General features: G+C 35.9%; 1 pseudogene; it reads left to right on the top strand.

Moving 5' to 3' along the window:
• Positions 1–2,951: 2,951 nt before the first annotated feature.
• Positions 2,952–4,292, top strand: LOC111164979 (electron transfer flavoprotein subunit beta pseudogene; annotated as a pseudogene).
• The last annotated feature ends 14,898 nt before the right edge of the window (positions 4,293–19,190 follow it).

The raw sequence follows: 19,190 nt of genomic DNA, 5'->3' as shown, positions 1-19,190 counted from the left end.
GGAGGAATGCTCCCAAACTCATTTTATGAGGCCACCATCACCCTGATACCAACACAAGACAAAGATGTAACAAAAAAAGAAAACTACAGGCAATATCACTGATGAATATAGATGCAAAAATCCTCAACAAAATACTAGCAAACAGAATCCAGCAACACATTAAAAGGTTCATACACCATTATCATGTGGGATTTTTCCCAGTAATGCAAAGATTCTTCAATATATGCAACTCAATCAATGTGATATGCCATATTAATAAATTGAAGGATAAAAACCATATGATAATCTCACTAGATGCAGAAAAAGCTTTTCACAAAATATAACACTGATTTATGATAAAAACTGTCCAGAAAGTAGGCATAGAGGGAACTTACCTCAACATAATAAAGGCCATATATGACAAACCCACAGCCAACGTCATTCTCAATGGTGAAAAAAGGAAACCATTTCCACTAAGATTAGGAACAAGACAAGGTTGCCCACTCTCACCACTATTATTCAACACAGTTATGGAAGTTTTAGCCACAACAATCAGAGAAGAAAAAGAAATGAAAGGAATCCAAATTGGAATAGAAGAAGTAAAGTTTTGACTGTTTGTAGATACATGTACTATACATAGAGAATCCTAAAGATGCTACCAGGAAACTGCTAGAGCTAATTAATGAATTTGGTAAAGTGGCAGGATACAAAATTAATGCACAGAAATCTCTTGCATTCATGTACACCAATGATGAAAAATCTGAAAGAGAAATTAAGGAAACACTCCCATTTATCACTGCAACAAAAAGAATAACATACCTAGGAATAAACCTCCTTGGGGAGACAAAAGACCTGTATGCAGAAAACTATAAGACACTGATGAAAGAAATTAAAGATGATACAAAAAGCTGAAGAGATATACCATGTTCTTGGATTTGAAAAAATCAACATGGTGAAAATGACTATACTACCCCAAGCAATCTACAGATTCAATACAATCACTGTGAAACTACCAACGGCATTTTTCACAGAACTAGAACAAAAATTTTCACAGTTTGTATGGAAACACAAAAGACCCCGAATAGCCAAAGCCATCTTGAGAAAGAAAAATGGAGCTAGAGGAATCAGCCTCAGTGACTTCAGACTATACTACAAAGCTACAGTAATCAAGAGAGTGTGGTACTGGAACAGAAACAGAAATATAGTTCAATGGAACAGGATAGAAAGCCCAGAGATAAAACCATGCACATATGGTCACCCATGCACACATGGTCACCTTACCTTTGATAAAGGAGGCAAGAATATACAATGGAGAAAAGACAGCCTCTTCAATAATGGTGCTGGAAAAACTGGACAGCTACATGTAAAAGAATGAAATTAGACCACTCCCTAATACCATACAAAAAAAAATAAACTCAAAATGGATTGAAGACCTAAATGTAAGGCCAGACACTATAAAGCTCTTAGAGGAAAACATAGGCAGAACATAACTCACAGCAAGATCCTTTTTGCCCCACCTCCTAGAGAAATGGAAATAAAAGCAAAAATAAGCAAATGGAACTGAATAAAACTTAAAAGTTTTTTCACAGCAAAGGAAACCATAAACAAGATGAATAGACAACCCTCAGAATGGGAGAAAATATTTGCAAAGGAAGCAACTGACAAAGGATTAATCTCCAAAATATACAAGCAGGTCATGCAGCTTAATATAAAAAGGAAAAAACCCAATACAAAAATAGGCAGAAGAACTAAATAGACATTTCTCTAAAGAAGATATACAGATTGCTAGCAAACACAGGATAGGATGCTCAACATCACTAATCATTAGAAAAATGCAAATCAAAACTACAATGAGGTATCACATCACACCAGTCAGAATGGCCACCATCGAAACTCTACAAACAATAAATGCTGGAGAGGATGTGGAGAAAAGGTAACCCTCTTGCACTGTTGGTGGGAATGTAAATTGATACAGCCACTATGGAGAACATTATGGAGGTTCCTTAAAAAAATCAAATATAGAACTACCATATGACCCAGCAATCCTGCTACTGGGCATATACCCTGAGAAAACCATAACTCAAATAGAGTCATGTACCACAGTGTTCATTGCAGCACTATTTACATTTGCCAGGACATGGAAGCAACCTAAGTCCATTGACAGATGTATGGATAAAGAAGACATGGCACATATATACAATGGAATATTACTCAGCTATAAAATAAACAAAATGGAATTATTTGTAGTGAGGTGGATGGACCTAGAATCTGTCAGACAGAGTGAAGTAAGTCAGAAAGAGAAAAACAAATACCGTATGTTAACACATACATATGGAATCTAAAAATAAAAGTGGTTCTGAAGAACCTAAGGGCATGACAGGAATAAAGACACAGACATAGAGAATGGACTTAAGGACACAGGGAGGAGGCAGGGTAAGCTGGGAGGAAGTGAAAGAGTGGCTTGGACATATATACACTACCAAATGTAAAATAGATAGCTAGTGGGAAGTAGTCGCATAGCACAGGCAGATCAGCTGGGTGCTTTGTGACCACCTAAAGAGGTGGGATAGGGAGGGTGGGAGGGAGCAAGTTGCAAGAGGGAAGGGATATGGGGATATATGTATACATATAACTGATTCACTTTGTTATACAGCAGAAACTAACACAAAGTAAAGCAATTATACTCCAATAAAGATGTTAAAAAATAATTAATTAATTTTAAAAAAAGAATAGAAAATGTCAGGGTAAGGTGTATAATGGAAGGGTTAGAATTCATCATCAAACCTTATATTGCCATGGTATTTATGTTTCTATATAAATGTATGCGTGCATTTATTATACACTTTGGAATATTGTAAAATGTACCTCTTGCTACAGGTTATGGTAAAGAAAAAATTGTGAAACACTCTTTCAGGCCCAAGGAGCAGCCATAGAGTAGGACGAGCATGTCAGATGTCCCTGGTGCTCAGTGAATGTCTGAGTGCAAAGGTGGCCTCCACCCACCTGTGAATTCTAACCCTCTCTGTTCCTGAAGCTGTGGGACCATGGAAAAGGTCCTGTCCCTTTCCACATCTCTCTGCGCCCCATCCAGCCTGGGTGAGGCTTGGCGTCTCGGCCACCCCCTACCCCCACACCCGCCTTCTCGCCTGTTTCCCCCTGACCCTGCCAGTTCCCTCCCGGCTGAGTAGATCCTGGTGAAGCCCGACAGGACGGGTGCGGTCAGACTGCGTGAAGCGCTCCATGAACCCCTTCTGCTAGAACGCGGTGGAGGAGGTTGTGCAGTTCAAGGAGAAAAAGCTGGTGAAGGAAATCATTGCTGTCAGCTGTGGGCCTGCCCAGTGCCAGGAGACCATCTGCACTGCTCTGGCCATGGGTGCAGACCGAGGCATCTACGTGGAGGTGCGGGCTGCATAGGCAGATCTCCTGGGTCCCCTGCAGGTGGTCTGGGTCCTGGCCAAACTGGCAGAGAAGGGGAAGGTAGACATGGGCAAGCAGGCCATCGATGATAATTGTAACCAGGCAGGGCAGATGACAGCTGGGTTTCTGGACTGGCCACAGGGCACATTCATCTCCTAGGTGACGCTGGAAGGGGACAAGGTGAAAGGGAAGCAGGAGATCGATGGAGGCCTGGAGACCCTGCTCCTGAAGCTGCCTGGTGTGGTGACTGCTGACCTGTAGCTCAACGAGCCCCACTATGATACGTTGCCCAACATCATGAAAGCCAAGAAGAAGATCGAGGTGATCAAGGCTGGGGACCTGGGCATGCACCTGACCTCCAAGTTCTCTGTGATTAGCTTGGAAGACCCACCTCAGCACACAGCCGGTGTCAAGGTGGAGACCACAGAGGACCTGGTGGTCAAGCTGAGGGAGATTGGGTGCATTTGAGCCCTTTCCAAAAAAGAGTTAATATTTATTTAGTACTTATATATGCTTTATTTCATTTATTTCTTAAGGGTATGTGGTAAGTACTCTTACCAATTACATTTTAGAAAAAATAAAAATATTAGAATTTACAGGGACTTAATAAATAGCATAAATTCACTAAATATTAATTTCTATAAAAATTCAAAATAACCCTCTGAAGTAACTATAATTACTTTTTCCATTTTGTGGATGAGGAAAAATGATACTTAGAAAATTTAAATAATTTTTTACCTTCACACAGTGGCAGAGCTGGATCTATGTTCTTAACATTTTTAATATGCTGCCTCTCACAATTTAATTTTTAGAGTAGTATGTATCATATCCAAGTTTATTCTAATGGTTAAGAAATAGAGTCAGAATTCAAAAGCAACCTCTGACACAAGGGCAATATTGTCTCTAGATATAATCTCTTTATTTTCTACCTATATTAATTCATAAGTGCTCTCATTCTGTTCCATGACTGGCTCCTAAATTTATATTTGTAGCCCAAACATTTCCTTTGAAACTGAGATACATGTATCCAACTACTTACTAAATATCAATATTTGGTAGAGAGTATCCAATAACATTCACTTTGGCAGTTTTTAACTGCTGGGAATACTCTTTAAAGATTCATCTCAATAACTTTGGAATTATGTTGGACAAGGTACTTAAAAAAAAAAACAAACAAAATCCCAGATACCTCTCAAAACATATAGATAGATGACTTGAAGATAAAATTTAACCTTTGGATTAGTTTGCCTGTATTTATCCACACATCATCCTCCTTTCCTTGCCTTAATATACCTTTTCAATAAAAATGGTGGCTAATGGCAATATTAACAACAGTACATCTATCTAGAATTTTAGTATTTTATATGCTGTCACCTTTTATTCACAACAATCCTATGAATTAGGTAATATTATAATTATAATGACAAAGAAACAATACAATATTACATATTAAAGATATTGTAAGAAATATTGTCATTTCTTTGAGAGTTTTAAACCTGAAGCTACTCTCTTGCCATACATTGCCAAACATGGGAGGAAAATGCTGCCTTTTTTAAAGTTAATGTGTTATTGTCTCCAGGCCATAAGTTTAATCAAGGTAATTTAATGGATTAAAATTGATTTGTTGTTCAAGAATCTTATAAATAAGTGGCAGTCCTTTCTTTTTTTTCTTTTTCACATTTTGTTTCTTTAATCAGTAGTTCCTCAATCACCAGTACACACCATACACACCATACAAGAAATAAGTGGCAGTCATTTCTATAAGGGAATTTCTTTAACTTTACTGATTACAGCCTGAAAAATATTAGATTGTTGTCTCCAACTACTCTCGTGTTTCTCATAAATAATATTTACCATCTGCACCCAAAAGTTTACCTTTTCATCCCACTGTAATTTCATGGATATGACAAAGGAATAAAATATAATATGTTAGGAACTGAAAGGAATCCTCTAATGCTTTATCAACTACCATTGGGTCTGTAGTAGGCAGCTACGAGGATGGCTCCCATATGGCTTTTCTTCCTAGTATTCAGATCCTGGTTTGATCCCCTGGTGCTCCTAACTAATAAAGTGAAGTCATGTAATTTCTGTCATTGGGTTATATAATATAATGACTCTCCTTTTGCTAGCAAACTCACTTGCTTACTGTCATTGATGAAGTAAGTCACCATGTTGGGGAGGCCCAAATGGAAGGAACTAAGGGTATCCCTGCCAAAAACCTACTAGAAACAGAGGCTCTGATTCCAGTGGTCCTTAAGGAATTGTAATTTTTGTCTACAACAATGTGAGCTTGGCAACTCTTCTTCTTCAGCCTACCCTTCAAATGAGACCTCAGCCTTGGTTAACCATTGATTTCATCTTTGTGAGAGACCTTAAAGATGCAGACCCAACTAACATATCTAGATTACTAACCACAGAAACTATGAGATAAACATGTGTTCATTTAAGCCAATAAATTTTTTGTAATTTGTTATTCAATGACAGGTAACACATACAGAGTCTAATTCAGGAAAGCTCTTCCTGATCTCTCCAGACTCTTTATGCCACAGTATTGGTGTAAAGGATTGAACTCCATAGACCTGAGTTGGCAAGCATTAGCATTGCCTAAGAAAATTGCTGTAATAGAGAGACAAATCAGTAGTCAAGAGAATTCATGCCATAACTGAGAAAGACCAAGTTGTGCATGCAAAAAAGTAAACAGAGAAAGCAAGATTTAAAAACTAGGATGTAATTATAGGGAAAACATTATTGTTTTGTCAAGATATACCATTTACTCTGTACCTTGTAATTGCTGCTATAGCAGGCCCTAATCTTCAAAGGATACTGGCCACAAAAATGTCTGGGGAATTTGGATATCAGTGGCCAAGTTCTGTTTTAGGAATCATCCATATTTTGCTCCACAGAATTGTTTTTGGTAGCTCTGGTCTCTGTCCTCAATAATTCTTTTTAACCCCATAATACATGAAGATGCACAAGTCCAAAGCCCATATAAATTCTTGGAAACACAAGCCCAACTCCAGGTAACTCTTCCCCAGTGGAAGGATCTGTACCATGGCCTTTCAAAGTAAAAATGGCACAAGTCAAAGTTAAACAGGAAAGGAAGACTTTATTCAAGACTGTTGCAATAGGGGAGCAACACCAGATCTAAAATCTGACTCAACTCTACTGAAAAGAAGGCAAGAGGGCTTTTAAAAACCCCAGTGAGAGGAAGTTTTTATTTTATTTTATTGTTTGTTTTTCTTTCGTATGAATTAGCAGCACTCCATTATTATTTCTATTGCTACACTTCAGTCCTTCATACTCGTCACATGAATTAATGTAACCTCTTCTTAACTGGTCTTCTCATAATTATAAACAAAAAAATTTTTGAAGTTTACCTGGGATCAAAAGTTTGTCTGGGGATTATTCTCCACAATAATATCTCATGTTTCTATGTTAGTTTCTTACTTTATAGGGTTTTATATGAGGTTTCATAAGAGGGGAAAAAGGATTATGATTCCAAAGAGAAGGGCCAAATTATGATTTTTACCTCACATAGGCCTTTGGCTTATGATTGCCTTTTGGTGGATATTTTAGAATCTTGTTATCTGAAGAGAGTTGGACACCACTATAGAAGAGTTTTAGGGAAATACAGAGGATAACATTCAGTCCTGAAACATGATGCTTTTGAAGAATATCTGGTGAAAAGAAAGTAATATTAATAATGGAACATAAACTACAGAAGGAAGGATGGAAGGATAGGTAGATAGATTGACATATATATACATACACACACACATATATATGTATATGTGTGTGTGTGTTTGTATGTGTATGTGTGCATGTTACCCCAAATTTTAAAAGTCAATAAGCATTTACTGAGCCTGGAATACCATAGGTACAAAAATAACTATATTTGTTTAATAAAGTGAATGAATAACTAAACAAAACCAGGGCCATTGACTATGAATTAATATGATAACTAAATTATATTATACACTTACATTTGGAAGGCTGTCTAAAACAATTTCAAGCAGTTTTAACTAATCTCTGTTCTGTACCTGAGGAAACAAAACTCAAACATGGAAAAGAAAGCACAATGACTCTTGTCATTTATTTGGGGCCTACTGTGTACCAAGCATTATGCTAACAGCTCAGACTTAGGCCAGTCAGATCTAGGTTTTAATTCCTAATTTTACACTTTCTAGATGGGCGAATGGGACCAATATTATTGCTTTGTGCTTAAATTTCCAGACTTTTTGAAGATTTAATTATTTTAGCAGTTTAGAAAATCAATGTACAATACTATGATAATTTAAAAGAAATAACCACTATCTTTAGCATCCTACTTCCTAACTTAGAGGTTTATAAAATCCTATGGTTTACATTTCAAACAAATTTAAAATTTCATTAACATTTGTAATTTGAAAAGTAGCTCATTAATGTTCATTACATTTTTACAAAGAATGCAATTTAAAAGTAATGAAAATCAGAGAAATTTTGTTTTTAGTAAAAATAAATATTAAAACAATTACTTTACATCCGTCATCCACCTGTCTAAACCATTTTCTACAGTAGTCCACCCTTATGCATGGCTATACTTTCTGTGGTTTCAGTTACTCATGGTCAGCAGAGGTCCAAAATATTCAATGGAAGATTTAAGAAATAGACAATTTGTAAGTTTTACATTGTGTGCCACTCTGTGTAGCTTGATGAAATCTATCACATTCCTGCTCCATCCCACCCAGGACCTGAATCATCCTTTTATCCAGAGTATCCCACCCATTAGTCACTTAATCACTCTCTAGGTTAGGTTATTAGATCAACTTTCCTGGTATCACAGTGTTTACGTACATGTAACCTTTATTTTACTTAATAATGGCCCAAAAGTGCAAGAGTAGAGAAACTGGCAACTCAGATATGCCAAAGAGAAGCTGTAAAGTGCTCCCTTTAAGTGAAAACATGAAAGCTCTACTTAAGGAAAGAAAAAATTGTATGCTAAGGTTGCTAAGATCTATGGTAAGAACAAATCTTCTATCCCTGAAGTTATAAAGAAAAAAAGAAACTTGTGTTAGTTTTGCTGTCATACCTCAAACTGTAAAAGTTATGGCCAAGTGGTAAGTGCTTAGTGAAGAAGGAAAAGGCATTAACTTTGTACGATAAGATATTTTGAGAGAGAGGCCACATTCACATAACTTTCATTACAGTATATTGTAATTGTTCTATTTTATTATTAGTTTGTATTGTTAATCTCTCACTGTGCCTAATTTATAAATTAAGCTTTAGTCAGAGGTATGTATGTATAGGAAAACACATAGTAAGTGTTCAGTGGTACCTGTGGTTTCAGGCATCTACTGGGGTTCTTGGAAGGTGTCCCCCATGAATAAAGGGGGACTACTGTACTTGTCAATTTGCAAACGCTTTATAGAACAGGTAGATAAGTCTATTATTATTTAATTATATAGTCACAGTTCATGTAGGTTTAGGACATAACAACATAATTATCCAATCTGGTTAAATATGTTAGTCTGCTACATATCTGCATTTGGAAATAAACTTTTATATATGCTAATAAAATTAACTTCTTCCCATAGAAAGAATGGATGCCCTAAAGCTTAAATAGACACATCTTCCTTCTTGTCACATGAGAAGAGATGCTTCAGAGATAGTGATTTCATCATGTCAAGTGTATTGCTGTACAAAAACGTTATAGGTCCAAACATTCTCTTCCTTAGATTGAAAGGCTTTAATAGAAAAAAAATGTGACAATTACGGTAGAGTTAAGCTTTTAATCCTTATGTTATTCTAATACTCAGTGTTAAAGTGATAGAAAATGTCACTTTAACTCTCCTCCACAGCCATGAATGATAGTGTAATACAACCCTTATCCATTACTCTGTCACTGTAATTAATGAGGTCATCCCAATATCAATACATGTAGTTGAATAGCACATGATAAAGAATCAGAATATTGTAGTGAATTCTAGCAGAATCATATTTTAAAAGTGTAATTGTTTCAGTTGTATTTCAGAATTATGTAGATTTTTATCTAAATGATGGACAATAAAATGTCTGCTTGCACTTAAATATGTTATAAGTTGAGTATTGAGTAATTTCTACAAGCTTATTATTACTGCCAGTTGGATCATCTTTAAGTTTAGAGGTCTTGCACAATCATATAGGAGAGTACAAAATGTTAATTAGATTGACTGATGAAGGCTTCAGCAGTGAAAATATCTGCTCTCTGAGTAATTACAATCACCAAATTTAGCGAAAGAACATGTGTTTTTTTATAGCCCGAAATTCTTTCATGTGTAAATGTGGAATATTCTAGTCTTTCTGTTTCATGACAAGGTGAAAAATACCAGCTATTTAAAAATAACAAAATCCTGTCCTAGCCCCAAAGAAGTCTCCCAACTTATTATTTGATAATCTTAAAATAAAAAATATTTCATGTGCCTAAAATTTCTAGCTTTCACTTTTACCCTTCGTTAAAAGTCAAGATTCTTTCCACAAAAGATGGGTTCATAAGTTTGGATAAAATAAATAATGACACTTCTTTACAGAAATGAAGTTTGAAAGAGTCCCAAAATAAATTAGAATTTATTCAAAAATCTTTTGATTAAAAATTGTTTAAAAAAATTCAAACTTTCAAATTAAACATTGAAGTTCCAAGTTTCTCCTACTTAATCTCAGCCAAAAATGTCATGATAGAAAGTACTGTAAAGTTTTCTGTACACCAACTTCTATTTAGTTTAGGCCTAGACCGATAATGGAGGGCAAAATATTCTAAATTTTGGGAACCCAAATATGAGCTAAATTTGGGAAGTCAGATTTGAAACAAATGCTAGGAGCAGCTTGCAATTTTCTTTATATAACCTTCAAAATCAAGATGGTTATTCACTTTATTCTGTCTTTAAAAAAAGAAAATATTCGAGGTTGAAAGTTAACCCAGCAATAAAAATAATGTTTTATTTTCTGTCACTATCAACAAACCTATATTAAGTGAATGTTATGCAAGTGACATGAACAATTTAAAATGAGTTTCTGTGTTGAAAATAATTAGTATATATTAGTTTTTCCAAGTATATTTTAAAATAATTGAAATATTATTTAACCAAAAAGCAGTAATTGACCATAATTTTATCTGGGAAAATGATAAAACAAAATATAACTGAACTTTGTTTAAATATGAGAGAAAATTATACCTATAGAATTCTTTTTTTATTTTATTTAAAAAATTTTTTTAACATCTTTATTGGAGTATAATTACTTTACAATGGTGTGTTACTTTCTGCTTTATAACAAAGTAAATAAGCCTTCTAAGTTATAAGATAATCACGTATTTTAAAAAATCATCCCTGTCAAATAAATGTAAATTATTTTATACTTACCTTGACTTATTTTTTCTATAAGATTTGCACATGTGAAATACAGAAGAGAAAATAAAATGTGGAATTAAATTTTAATGTTCATTAAGTCACATTAGAGGGTCCATTTCATTTTTAACTGAATTGAGAAACTTTATATCTTTTTCACATTTGATTACCATATTTCCTTACTTGCTAGGTAAACATGAGACCTTTTCATCCTGGATCATCCAAATTCCACATCCCTCCCCAAACACAAAACTGTGCCAAAATAAACTGGTTCTTCAGCTGTATTAGAATCACTGATAATTTAGAAAATGAAGTGATTGTTTCTTGTCAAAAAAATAAATATATGCAAACTGTGTGTATTTTATTAGGAAATTTACAAAGTTAATAACCCTTGTCCTAGAAAATTGACATGAACTGTTATAGTCTGTAATCTGAATGGCTGTCACTACATAGGAGCTACAAAAAAGAAAGAAAGTTAAAATCCAAGGAGATAGGGCTTTTGTAATCAATGTGTGGAAAGGGTCAGAAACAAAATTTTTGTTTGACCATGAAAATATGTTCTAAATGCTTCTGCTGCCTTTCAGATAGAAAACAATACAATCTTTGGCCAAACACATCAATCCTCTGATTCCAGATGAACTCATACAGCCAATCTGATGTCAAACAATTTTTATCTCTAAAGTTGAAAAAAAAAGTATCTAAAAACATTCTTTATAATTATTAAATTTAATTTATTTAAGCAGCAACTAAATATACATACATACAAGTATTTAAAAGCTACCAAGTAGACTATTTAATGATTGATTATAACTACTCTTTTTATTCTAGTAAAATATCTTATTTTTGTTAACCAAAGCATTTGACTTACTATTTTACCTGAAGTTTCACTTGTGTAGCTCACTTATTTTTTTGACATTAGGAATTTATCTTCAATATGGATTTCTGTGATTTCATAAGTCAGAAGCTTGGGATCAAAAACTTTCAAGAAACTCACCATGATGAATATTAAAAATATATAGGATCTTAGAACTTTTCAACAGTATCTGGAAGACCTACTTGATACAGGGTGAAATGGGTAAATAAAAGTTTGCAACTGATTATTGATAGAATGTTTTATGTTATTCTTTACCAAGTATATTTTCTTTTATTTTTACTATTTATTAATTATTTATATTAGGTGCATATGGTCAAAATTCTTAACTAATAAGATATATATATCTTGTTACAAAAGAAAATTCATCTCTTTTGAATATCTTTTTATGCTTCCAACAAATTATTCACAATAAATATTTGCTAGTTAAATTTATTTTAGATTTAGAGCTTTGCATGCTCTTCACCTATCCTACTTTAGCAATTCCTTCAAAAACAAGAGCATTCTATTTGTCAGTCACCAGATCCCGTTATCAAAGCTAAGTAATAACTTGAAGCAAATTCAATCCAAAACAAGACAAATTGTGTGGTTATATTTGTTGCTTAAATTACAAAATATCATAAGTTAAAGATGTTTTGATCATCTTATCTATAAACTGTATCTAATAAGAATTTGTTGGGTAGTTGTTTTCAAAATCGAGAGAGACACTTTACAGTTTGTATTTTCATGTAAATTAGTAATATATCATCAAAGAACAATTTCTGTTCTTTGCTTGGGAAGTAAAATGCATAGGAAATATGCTGTTTTCAAAGAACTTTAGTTGTACCCCACAACTAAACATCTCTAAGCAACTGCTAAAATTTATTGTGCATATTATTATAAACAAAGGTTTATTCATTCTTTGAATTTTTTTCAATTAATTTTAAGTTTGATTCAAAATCAGGGATTTAGTGAACTTTCTAAATACCTGCTCTGTGTGTTTATCATTGTTTTTCTTAGCTATGAAGAATATCTTCATTATAAATAGATTTATTCATTTGTTCCCTTTTTTCATTTCTGGTTAAAAGTAACTTCTTATATCTCCCAAATCATAAGGTATCAAATTGTGGTTAGAAAAGCCAATATTTTACCAGTCTCTGTTAAAGGTACCACTCTGTGTTTCTAATAACAATGTGCCAATGATATGTTTTCATTTCATCACAAGTACATATGTACACCAATACCGTTTTCTTCAACATTTCCTATTGTAAGAGTAAATTATGCGATATGTGTCATCAAATATAAACATCCTACAAAATGCTTCTGATGTCACTGAAAGTGAAATATTTTATTCTTACCGCTTCAAGTGACATTTCACATATGCAGCAAAAATTGATTGCAAAATATAACTGATATTAAGGGATACTAGATAGTAAAAGTAATTTAATTTTAAGAGAAGTCATATACGTTCTTTGAGCAGAGCATACAGAACATTGAGCTTGATTCTATGACTATTGTTAATTATTTAAAAGGGAAGGTAGAGTATAACTTGCTTATATTAAAAATGGATTCACCAAAATTCAAGATATAATGAAATCATTTAAACATTTAAATCATTTAAACATTTGAAACTCACATCTGACTAACACATAATTATCAAACAATAATCAATAAGGTAAATTTTTCAAATGTCCTAAATGATTTTAATAGTGAACTTGAATGGAGAAAAAAATCCCTATTATACATGGCTGCTCCTATTCCACCATGTCTTCTCTTGTTTTCCTAGTTATCCCAAGTCCTCTGAATGTACTGTTTTTATAAGCTAAAAATTGATTTACACATACACAAACACATAGACTCAGGTGAGAAAAAATGGGAATCATACATTTTAATTAAATTCTTTTCATTATCCATGCCTTGTCTATACTCTTTTCTGAGCTGTCACTTTCAACCCTCACTCCTACCAAAGGATTACTGGATTCAACCAATAAAGAAGCCTTTATCAGTGTGAAATATTGCACAGCCACTGAAAAGTGCTGAGCAAGTAAAAATAAATCAAAAGGAAGTGAAGTGGCTCTACCAATGCTGAGACCATGAGTCAATCAATAGTGAAAAGAATTCAATGAGGTAAAAACAAAATCCTTTTAAAAAATATCCTTAGCTGCTCTGGTTTCCTTCTCTGTTTTATTCCACACTGACAAGAAGCATCAAGTTTCTCCAGACCCTTAAACCAGATATATTCTCTTTGTACCTCTGTCGTTAAACTGATGAATTAATCTTGTGCCTGTGCCATGAAAATTTACTCTGCACACCAGCAGAATAAGATTGAATGGAAGGAGGCCCCAAATTACTTTTAATGGAAATATATAAAACTTAAAAATAAATAATATTATATTGTCATGTGTCATAAATATGAATTAGCAGATACCGTCATGATAAAAACAGGATAGTAAAACTTAAAATGTAAATGATGTCAGAAAAAAATTAGATTGATCAATAATAAAACTAGAAACTGTCAAAATGAATATGTAAAAATAATAAAACAGTATATAAAACAATATATTATGTATAGTTTTTGTGTTAATGTCCCAATTTATTCATAAAACCTCAATAGAGAAAATATATATGAAAATACATTTTTGTATTTTGTACTCTACTTTAATATATTAAAAAATACATAAGGCTATACATAAGAAAACAAACATTTGGGGAAAAAAGTAAATGAAAAAGTAAATAATAATTTTATTCTAAAGCTCCTGGTGCCTAAAGCAATGGTAAAAAATATGAGTATTTTTTTTAAATCACTGGTTTTAAAAGATTAAAATTATTGTCTTGCTTGATGAGAATAATCTCCCGACTCCTATCCCTGTAGCATTTTTTTAAAAGAAGCACCTATGTGATGTGGGAGATAGTATCCTTCAAAATGTCATTGCAATAAATAAAATTGTAAAATTTAAGTTTTTTTATGAATTCTGATGTACGTATGGCTCAAAAAAGCAATCTAAGGGTAAAAAGACAAAACTACAAACCAGTAGAGGCAAATCCATGAAAGTCAAAAGCATTATAACCTAAAAATTGAACTTATCTGAAGATCTGGCTCAATCCAGTCTCTAGCTCTCTCTCTTTCTCTCACTCTATGTGTACATATGCGTGTGTGTATATATTCATTTATATAAACACTCATTTATATATATTCATTTATATTATGTGTATATCAACATATATATTTTGGAATACATACATTGAAGCAGAAACTATACACTTCTCATGCAAACAATAGTCTCTTTGCCAAGTGACTGATAAATTTTGCACAAATCAGATGGGTGTGGATTGATGCTTAGAATTAGTGGTATGAAATAAAGGGATATACAGAGTGGGTTAAATACCTCTCCTACCTACTCTCATGGCTTTCAGTCCTTCCTATGTCATATAGTATCCTTATAGTGTATTTTACTTCACACATGTAGTGAAATCAAGAACTTTAATTTCAATTATCAGAAATCAGAACTTTGGCTAGCTCATAGTAGATGCTCATAAAATACTTGTGGATCACTTAATCAGTGGGTAATTTATGAGTGTAATACCAGACAAAAACTGTTGAAAAATGTAAAGACTCATGGACAAAACACACATTAGGTATGAAATAAGCAAAACAACACACTTTTCCCTTTCTTTCCCCAATTAATTATATGATGGGATTCTCGAAATATTTTAAAGTAGTTATGAAGTATTAGGAAATGCTATGTTTAAATTTTAGAAATTAAACACAAATCCGCTTTGCATCTATAAGATGTTTTTAAATAATTGAAAATCTTTGAGAAGCAGATGTCAGGCATAAAAAGAAACTTACAGTCAAGAACCATTGTAGGGGGAGTTGGGAAGATGGCGGAAGAGTAAGACGCGGAGATCGCCTTCCTCCCCACGGATACACCAGAAATACATCTACACGTGGAACAACTCTTACAGAACACCTACTGAAGGCTGGCAGAAGACCTCAGACCTCCCAAAAGGCAAGAAACTCCCCACGTACCTGGGTAGGGCAAAAGAAAAAACAGAGACAAAAGAATAAGGACGGAACCTGCACCAGTGGGAGGGAGCTGTGAAGGAGGAAAAGTTTCCACACACTAGGAAGCCCCTCCGCGGGCGGAGACTGCGGGAGGCGGAGGGGGGAGCTTCGGTACCGCGGAGGAGAGCAAAGCAACAGGGTGCGGAGGGCAAGGCGGGGAGATTCCCGCACAGAGGATCGGTGCCGACCGGCACTCACCAGCCCGAGAGGCTTGTCTGCTCACCCGCCGGGGCGGGCGGGGCTGTGAGCTGGGGCTCGGGTTTCGGTTTTGGACTGAGCGCAGGGAGAGGACTGGGGTTGGCGGCTTGAACATAGCCTGAAGGGGTTAGTGCACCACGACTAGCCGGGAGGGAGTTCGGGGAAAAGCCTGCACCTGCCGAATAGGCAAGAGACTTTTTCTTCCCTCTTTGTTTCCTGGTGCGCGAGGAGAGGGGTTTAAGAGAGCTGCTTAAAGGAACTCCAGAGACGGGCGCGAGCCGCGGCTAAAAGCGCGAACCCCAGAGACAGGCGCGAGCTGCGGCTGAAAGCGCGAACCCCAGAGACGGGCGGGAGACGCTGGGGCTGCTGCTGCCGCCACCAAGGGGCCTGTGTGCGAGCACAGGTCACTCTCCACACCCCTCTTCCGCGGAGCCTGTGCAGCCCGCCACTGCCAGGTTCCCGGGAACCAGGGACAACTTCCCCGGGAGAACGCACGGCGGACCTCAGGCTGGTGCAACGTCACGCCGGCCTCTGCCGCAACGTCACGCCGCCTCTGACGCCGCAGGCCCACCCCGCACGCAGTGCCCCTCCTTCCGCCCCCCACCCCCGGCCTGAGTGAGCCAGAGCCCCCGAATCAGCGGCTCCTTTAACCCTGTCCTGTCTGAGCAAAAAACAGACGCCCTCCAGCGACCTACACGCAGAGGCAGGGCCAAATCCAAAGCTGAGCTCCTGTGAGCTGTGAGAACAAAGAAGAGAAAGGGAAATCTCTCCCAGCAGCCTCAGAAGCAGCGGATTAAAGCTCCACAATCAACTTGATATACCCTGCATCTATGGAATACCTGAATAGACAAGGAATGATCCCAAATTGAAGAGGTGGAATTTAGGAGCGAGATCTATGATTTTTTTTTCCCTTTTCCTCTTTTTGTGAATGTGTACGTGTATGCTTCTGTGTGAGATCTTGTCTGTATACTCTTGCTTCCACCATTTGTCCTAGGGCTCTATCCGTCCATGGTTTTTTAAAAAAAATTTTTTTTCTCAATAATTAATTTTATTTGTAATAACTTTATTATACTTTACCTTCGTTCTTTCTTTCTTTCCTTCCTTCCCTCCTTTAGACAACGAATCACCCCAAATTGAGGAGGTGGTCTCTGAGAGCAAGATTTATGATTTTTCCCCCTTTACCTCTTTTTGTGAAGGTGTATGTGTATGCTTCTGTGTAAGATTTTCTCTGTATAGCTTTGCTTCCAACATTTGTCCTAAGGTTCTATCCGTCCCTTTTTTTTTTTCTAAATATTTTTTAATTCAATAACTATATTATACTTTATTTTATTTTTACTGTATCTTCTTTCTTTCTGTCTTTTTTCCTTCTTTCCCTCCTTCCTTCCTTCCTTCCTCCCTCCCTCCCTCCCTCCTGTCTTTCCTTCTTTGCTTCTTTCTTCCTTCCTTCCTTTCCTCCTTTCCTTCTTTCTTTCCTCATACTTCTACTAATTCTCTCTACTTTTTCTCCCTTTTATTCTGAGCCGTGTGGATGAAAGGCTCTTGGTGCTCCAGCCAGGAGTCAGGGCTCTGCCTCTGAGGTAGGAGAGCCAACTTCAGGACACTGGTCAACAAGAGACCTCCCAGCTCCACATAATATTAAACGGCGGAAATCTCCCAGTGACCTCCATCTTAACACCAGCACCCAGCTTCACTCAACGACCAGCAATCCACAGTGCTAGAAAACCTATGCCAAACAACTAGCAAAACAGGAACACAACCCCACCCATTAGCAGAGAGGCCGCCTAAAATCATAATAAGGCCACAGACACCCCAAAACACACCACCAGACGTGAACCTGCCCACTAAAGAGACAAGATCCAGCCTCATCCGCCACAACACAGGCACTAGTCCCCTCCACCAGGAAGCCTACACAACCCACTGAAACAACCTTAGCCACTGGAGACAGACATCAAAAACAACGGGAACTACGAATGTGCAGCCTGCAAAAAGGAGACCCCAAACACAGTAAGATAAGCAAAATGAGAAGACAGAAAAACACACAGCAGATGAAGGAGCAAGATAAAAATGCTCCAGACCTAACAAATGAAGAGGAAATAGGCAGTCTACCTGAAAAAGAATTAGAATAATGATAGTAAGGATGATCTGAAATCTTGGAAGTAGAATGGACAAAATGCAAGAAACAGTTAACAAGGACCTAGAAGAAATAAAGATGAAACAAGCAACGATGAACAACGCAATAAATGAAATTAAAAGTACTCTAGATGGGATCAATAACAGAATAACTGAGGCAGAAGAACGGATAAGTGACCTGGAAGATAAAATAGTGGAAATAACTACTGCAGAGCAGAATAAAGAAAAAAGAATGAAAAGAACTGAGGACAGTCTCAGAGACCTCTGGGACAACATTAAACGCACCAACATTCGAATTATAGGGGTTCCAGAAGAAGAAGAGAAAAAGAAAGGGACTGAGAAAATATTTGAAGAGATTATAGTTGAAAACTTCCCTAATATGGGAAAGGAAATAGTTAATCAAGTCCAGGAAGCACAGAGAGTTCCATACAGGATAAATACAAGGAGAAATACGCCAAGACACATATTAATCAAACTGTCAAAAATTAAATACAAAGAAAGCATATTAAAAGCAGCAAGGGAAAAACAACAAATAACACACAAGGGAATCCCATAAGGTTAACAGCTGATCTCTCAGCAGAAACCCTACAAGCCAGAAGGGAGTGGCAGGACATACTGAAAGTGATGAAGGAGAAAAACCTGCAACCAAGACTACTCTACCCAGCAAGGATCTCATTCAGATTTGATGGAGAAATTAAAACCTTTACAGACAAGCAAAAGTTGAGAGAGTTCAGCACCACCAAACCAGCTTTACAACAAATGCTAAAGGAACTTCTCTAGACAAGGAACACAAGAGAAGGAAAAGACCTATAATAACAAACCCAAAACAATATAGAAAATGGGAATAGGAACATACATATCGATAATTACCTTAAATGTAAATGGACTAAATGCTCCCACCAAAAGACACAGATTGGCTGAATGGATACAAAAACAAGACCCTTATATATGCTGTCTACAAGAGACCCACTTCAGACCTAGAGACACATACAGACTGAAAATAAAGGGATGGAAAAATATATTCCATGCAAATGGAAACCAAAAGAAAGCTGGAGTAGCAATTCTCATATCAGACAAAATAGACTTTAAAATAAGAACTATTACAAGAGACAAAGAAGGACACTACATAATGATCAAGGGATCGATCCAAGAAGAAGATATAACAATTGTAAATATTTATGCACCCAACATA

This window comes from Delphinapterus leucas, chromosome 17, assembly GCF_059928025.1.
Source record: "Delphinapterus leucas isolate spDelLeu-1000000601 "Yukka" chromosome 17, BTC_Dleu_Yukka2, whole genome shotgun sequence".
Taxonomy (NCBI): domain Eukaryota; kingdom Metazoa; phylum Chordata; class Mammalia; order Artiodactyla; family Monodontidae; genus Delphinapterus; species Delphinapterus leucas.
The sequence above is the reverse complement of the archived record's forward strand: the minus strand, read 5'-3'. Positions and strand labels throughout refer to the sequence as shown.